This window comes from Populus euphratica, unplaced genomic scaffold (genome assembly GCF_000495115.2).
Source record: "Populus euphratica unplaced genomic scaffold, PopEup_1.0 scaffold1522.1, whole genome shotgun sequence".
Lineage (NCBI taxonomy): Eukaryota > Viridiplantae > Streptophyta > Magnoliopsida > Malpighiales > Salicaceae > Populus > Populus euphratica.
The window spans coordinates 17,268-24,400 of NW_011501405.1; positions in this window are offsets into that span (position 1 = coordinate 17,268).

The window sequence follows — 7,133 nt, forward strand, 5'->3', positions numbered from 1 at the left end:
TTTGGCTCTTTTCCTTTTCATATTTTGCTCTCTCATATATGTCTCTATTTATAGGTATTCATGGAGGCTCTTCTTGGTTTGTTGTCAACATTGGTGGCCATCAACTCTAGCTTATTCAACAATAGTGGCTGCCAATAGTCAATGGTCAATGGTCAATGGTTGGTGCCTTCCATTTGTTGCACATGAAATGGCAACCAACCTAACAATCACCCCCTTTGTCATTCATGTGAGGCAACTGTCCTCTTGCTTCTTCAACACAAGCTTACATCTTGCAGCTCTTCCAAACTTTCCATTCAGAGAGCGTTTGTGACCAAGTTTACAGGTATTTGCCAAACCTTTCAATTATCAGAGTAACTAAAGCACACCTTTTTTCACACAAAAGGATCATTATAACCAGATGGTCTGCCACATCACATCTGAATAGTGTTAACGCTTGTCTCTGGAACAACATTCCCCTTCGAGCGTGTCGCACGTCGGAAAATTCGCGAGGCATCTGCTGGCGATTTTTTTGTTTGTGTTTTTGCTTGGTTCTTTTGGAGTCGCCACCTAGTATTATGGTTACTAGGAACCTATGATCTGCGAGAGTCTAAGTAAGGGACTGGTTGTGCAAGGGGAAGACACATCACCCCCGGTGCACCCTACCTCAAGTAAGCTGCATTGTTGTTCAATTAATTTTCTAGGTCAGATTTCTATGGTCTTTCCTAAGGTTTAAGGCAGATCTCCCTCTATGAGGGAGTCTTTATCTTATTAGGTTAAATCTTATCCATTCTGAAGTCCAAATTTTAAAATTGCTGTTATTTACACCTTGTATCTTTAATACCCGAGAGTGTACTTTATCATGTAATTTTACACCCCATAAATATTAAAGCCTACATCTTAATCATAAAAAAAAGGGGGAGGGGGTAAAAAGGAAAAAAGGTTTTTGATAGTTTGGCCAAACCTTAATGGATAATAATAAACTAGTTATGATATCCATTTTTTTATATTTAAATCGTGAGAAAGATGTAATTTTTTTTTTGAAACATGCTTGAAAAATTCTTTAGGATTTGGCCGTATGCAAATAAATATTTGTTTGAATTGTTTTTGTTTTTTTGTTTTTGAATATTTCAGAGAAAACCGAGGTTTTAATATTGGACTTGTATCTTACAATGTAAGTATACAACCCAATATTAAGCAAATTTGGTAGAAAAATATTTAAGAAAATCACAAATGTTTTGAAATGAATTTAAAATATTTTTTTTTATTTTTTTTTTGAATTCTTTTTATTTGAGTGAAAACCGGGTATTTTAATACCGGACTTGTATCTTAGCATGTAAGTATACAAGGGTTTTTAAACTGATAATAAAGAATATTTTAATTATCACAGTAATTAACAATTATATTTAAACTAGCGATTTGAAATACCGTGATTAAACCCATTAATTAGCACGGTGCACCGCGTTAACAAACGCAAAAGCATCACTTGAGACTGTATAAAAGATACGATCTTTCAAGGTCCACTGCATGGGCTGCTTGAATATTAAAACATTGGATGCTTAGTAAAAAATAATCATGTCAAACTAAGAGAATCACAAGAAAAGTATCACAAATTTTACAGAAGCCGGCGCCGGCCACCTTGCAAGAACGACAACAGTGAATTTAGGATTTGTTTCTTGGTTTCATCATTAACAATGGAAAATTGTAGTATAAATAGAAGTGCTAGACATGAGAGTCTGTAACCCACAAAACAGAAAAGTATAAACTGAGTATCCACTAGAGAGGAAGGAAAACACCCATATTCCTTAAAATGGCCCAGGGAAACCACATATCAGCCTTTGTTTTGAGCTCAATCTTGGTTCTCTCCTTTCTCCTCATTATCTCCATGGCTGAAAGTCGCATTCTTGGCAGTAAGTACTTTAGATAGCATTAAATACTAACTTATGTTTTCATGAAATATATTGACTTCATTTTCTTTCAAATGTTAAACAATGTCTGATGAGCAGCTGCTGGTTTCTCCGCCAAAAGTACCCCAGAATGTGATGAAGTGGTTGGAGCAGCTAGTGGAGACACTTGTTTTGCCATTGCACAGTCCTTTAATTTGACAGCTGCATCCTTTGATGCTATCAACCCCAATCTCAACTGCAATGCTCTCTTTGTAGGACAGTGGCTCTGCGTTGCAGGGTCGGTCTAAGTTGCCGAGTTATTGGTGACTCCATTTAGTTCAAGAAGCACTGCCTTTACCCCGAAGGGCTGATTGTTTGCTTCGCTTTCAATTATCACTTAGCCTTTTTTCAATCTTGTGATTCCAAAAGGATGTTGAGATATGAAAGATTCTCATTAATGTATGAGAATCTTCCTTCACATGAATAAGAATAAAATGCTTTCCATTTCATTTTTCAGGAAAAAAGTAAACCAGACATTAGATATGAAGGCCAGATCGAACTACATCAATTTTGAATTATATTGTTTCTGTCAGTTTTCAAGATCCCATGTTCGTTATATCTTGTTTCAACATAACTAAATCTAAGCAAAACGCTCGATGCACACAGAAATTATCAAACGATATAGAATTGTGAAGCATGCTGTTCAGCTTGGAAACTGTTCTTAAGTCCTTCACCCATCACCGTGCTCTTTGCATGCATATTGTCATTTTCTCAACATGCAGGAGATGAGTAACAGCAATAAGATAAATCTGATTCCAGAAAGCTTTTAGTTATCTATACTTCTTTTTTCGCATGTCTGATATCCAAAGACAACTACATTTTGTACGTATCTGATTTAAAGCAGAGTGAAAAAAGGAAAAGAGAAAATGAAATGAAACTTTAATTAAATATTAAACAATAAAATTAAAAACAAAATTACACTAAAAAAAAGGTGAGTTAACCCAAGTTTTCCTATCAAACATGAGTTATAAGACTTAGATAACTCTTTAAAATTAATTTTTTTAAAAAAAAAAATTCAATTCCCAATCAACTCTATATTAAAGGATGAAAAAAAAATCAATTAAAAAAAGATAAAAAATCATTAGAGTCAACCTGAGTCAATTGACTAAACCGTGACCCGAGTATTGAAATCAAAATAACTTCATAAAATAAAAATTAAAATAAATTATGAAACTTAATTTTCAATCAACCATATTATTGAAGGATTGAAGTCATTGAACTGATAAAAACAATTAACTAAAAAAACTTGAGTAAACTAACATAACCTACAACTCAGGTAATAAAATCATGATAACTTAATAGAAAAAATAAAAAAATAATTATTAAACTCAATTACTAATTAATCCAATGTAAAATGATTAAATTAAAAAACAAATTAAATAAAAAAATGGCTTAAGTAAATTAAAATTAACCCACAAAACCTAGGTTAAAAGGCCCTGATAATTTAATAGAAAGTAAATTAAAAAAATTATAAAGTTAAATTCTTAATAAATTCAATTTAAAAAATTATTCTATTTAAAAAACAAAAAAAAAATCTCAAATCAATCTAGCTAACTCACGAAATTTGTGATATAGATCATAAGATTATAATAATTTTATAAAAAAATTAAAAATAATTACAAAGTCCAATAATTAGCTCAATTATAAAGGATAAGGTTGAGAAAAAAAAGTTATAATAATAATTCAAATCAACATAGTTAACTTACAAAATTTGATATTTGAGTCAAGAAACTAAAATAAATTTATAGAAAATAAATCAAAATGAATTATGATCAATACCTAGTATATTTAATGTTAGAGAAAAAATAAAAGAAATAAAGAAACCCTCAATTTTAATTTTAATTTTGAAAACCATAGTAAAAACATACTTAATATTTCATTTTTCATTTCTAGGCTTTTTTTTTTAGTATATGTCTCAATCCATCTTCAATTTTTATAATTATACTAAAAAAAAATAATTTAAGCTAAATATTTAAACTACTAAATGAGAAATTAAAAATAAATTTATATTAATTCTTTGACATTGTCTATGTATTTAAACTTAATTAAGGATTTTTAATCCCTATTACATATACTTTGCTAAATAAGAAGTAGAACTTGACATACTTATAATCGAAAACTAATGTTCTATTGATGTAAGCATCATTATTATGGTGAGGAATATAAACATTTTTATGTTGAAAGGAAATATAGTTATTGAATTCGTTTTTAATTTGTCTAGTTGATCTTAAAAATATATCATCTAAAATTTAATTTTATATAGGTTAGATTTTAATTTAAATTACAAAATATATTGATTTGATCAAATTAACCTAGCCCAACTTGAACAACACTATAATACTTTTAAAAATACAAAAAAAAATTAATTTAAATTAACTTATAACCCATAAATTAACCTAACAACTAGTAATCATGAGCAACACTGAAAAACCGGTTCCAACAACTATCAGAAGGAATACAAGATTTTTTAGGGTGATCTTCTAAATGATTTTTTTAATTAATACATTTGATTATTATTATTATTATTATTATTATTATATAAGCTTGGGAACATTATTATTATTATTTTAAAAAAATTAGTCTAGGCATTGCTAGGCCTAGCAAGTCTGACCCAATAAAGCAACGACTTGCATTTAGGCTTGGCACATAGGCATACAAGGCCAAACCCAAGCCCATCGTCCACCCCAAGTATATAAAAAAAGATGCATTATTTGTGTAACCCAGAATCCGACTATCATAGTGCCTAGAAAAAAAGGTTTTTTTGTTTTTTACTGAAATCCATTTTCAACCTATTTTTTACTTTTAATACCTTAAAAAGATGATATAGACCTTGTTAAACCAATCCATGACCACTATATACCCAATAAACCGTCCCAAAATAGAAATCCACTCAAAAACAAAAAATCTTCCCCAACTCAATTTATCTTTTAAGTAAAAAAATAAAAATACATAAACATAACTCTTCTTGTTATATGAAATCTTTTGACATAAAAATTAACAATTTTAAAGGTTTTCGGAATAAATATATTGCATGACAGTATATATGGATAAGGAGATGAAGAACTCCATTTAGTTCCTTTGTTGATTTATGTTTTTTCTTTTAAAACTATAAATTACGTCTTGTTGTTGATTTATTAGTAACCTTTGTTCTTGTTTGGAAAATGCGTTATGACAATAAGAAAACAGAAGGCCCTTCAAATTGCAACAACCATTGCTCTTGGATTCTTTGGATTATCCAACAATTACAGTTCCTGCATATTCCCTTAAGGTATATCATAACCAAAAAAAAAACAGAATATTATTATTATTATTAATGTATCTTCTTCTTATCGATATATAAACCATCATGAAGACATCATGAGAAGTATCAATGCCAAAATCCCTATATGAAATTTCGGGTAGCATCTCTGATTGCTTGTTTTTGGGGATGCCCATGACCTCTTAAACATTGTTGTTTGCAAGCAAGCCGTTCGTTTCGCAAGTTGGTCTGCCATCTGATGTGCCTCCTCTCTACTGGTTTTGGAGAATTGTTGTGTCTGCCTCGAATCTGAGTTGAGTTGTTTTCCCACACCATAATTATCTTGAACCAAGCATAGCACCATGTTCGTTCTCCTGATTCCATCAGCAGAGATAGACACATCCTCAATTTCCATTCTAGTAGTCTTCACTTCTTACTTCTGCTTTTTCTTTTCTTATGAGTATATGTCTTCCAGACAGATTTCTTTTTCATTTGGACTAGTCTTTTCTTCTTTATATCCTACATATCCTTAAACTCCTCAGGCTCTGCAATATCTTTAATAAAGGCTTCAAAAGAATTGTAGTTGCTACAATCATTGTTTTCATGGAGACCTTCTGAAAGAACTTGATTTCTAGAAATGGAAAGAGTGGAAAGAGCAGCAACTCTCGTTATAAGAGGAACCAATGACAAATAGGTTTGATCTACCATTAGACACTGTATCTGCCCTGCATCCTTAGACCCACTGTCGGGTAATCTCCCATCTCGCACTTGACTTTCTGAGTCAAGTTCAACATCCTTTTTTCTCATTCTTGATTAATACATAACAGTACTGGATAGGCGAGCTGAACATCATCTGGGCCTTCACAAGATCCATCTGTACTATCTTCGCCAACACTTTTTAAACTTGCATCCCTCGGTTCATCACCACATTCCATAAATCCAATTAACACAATCTTCCATAGGACTGGGAAACTTCTCATTCAAGCTTTGAGATCTCTTAGAAGAAGAAGAAGAAACATCTTTTCTTGCTTACTTCTCTTTAGGTTTTTTCTTATCCACCCAGCTTCGATTAACTTCTGGGCAAGGTTCTTTTGTTTTTTTTATAGAATAGACTGAACCCTCTATATCAACACTTACAGTTCTGGCAATAAACTCCATTAACGAAGTAACTAATAAAATCCTGCCTGCACCAAACTTTAGCTTCTTGTACCGGGAAGTATCAAGAGTAATAAATCTCCCCACAAGGAAGCTGATAAACAGAAAAAAATTATCTCCCCGTGCTTGAAAAGGAACACCTTCAACCCTCTCCCCATGCAAATTTTATTTTTAAAAGCTAAATTTAATAAATAACAACAAATAAAAAAAATAACTCATGTCACTTTAGAAGCAGTTGAAAATCCTATAAAAATAAATTTCATGTGAAAAGATGAAATAAAAAAATCAATTAAAAAAATTATCAAAGTGAAAAAACAATAATAAAAAAAATAAAGATCAAATATAATAAGGAAAAAAATGAAGGATAATGAAATTGTAAGAAAAATTCAATTTTAAGAACCATCTTAAATAAAATAAATAACAATAAAAAATAATGATCAAATTTGATATAAAAAATAAAAAAGGTTGAAATTGAAAAAAGATTTTAATTTTACAAATTATTTTAATTAAAATAAAAAAATGATCAAATTTAAAGAAAAATCAAATTGAAAAGTTGTTTTAAAAAGTTAAAAAGTCTAATACGAAAATTAAGGAGATTAAAAAAATATTGTCTATGCTAACTCGAGTAATACATGTTGTTCAAGGATAAAAAGATAATAAAAATGACTCAAATAACTTAATAAAAATCATTGCTTGGTATCCACACGACCCTTACTCATCGCTCAAAGGGTGCAGGGGTATCTTATTTTATTTTTAAATAATATTTTATATTTATTAAAATATTAAATTATCTCTTATTCAATTTAATTATAACTAAA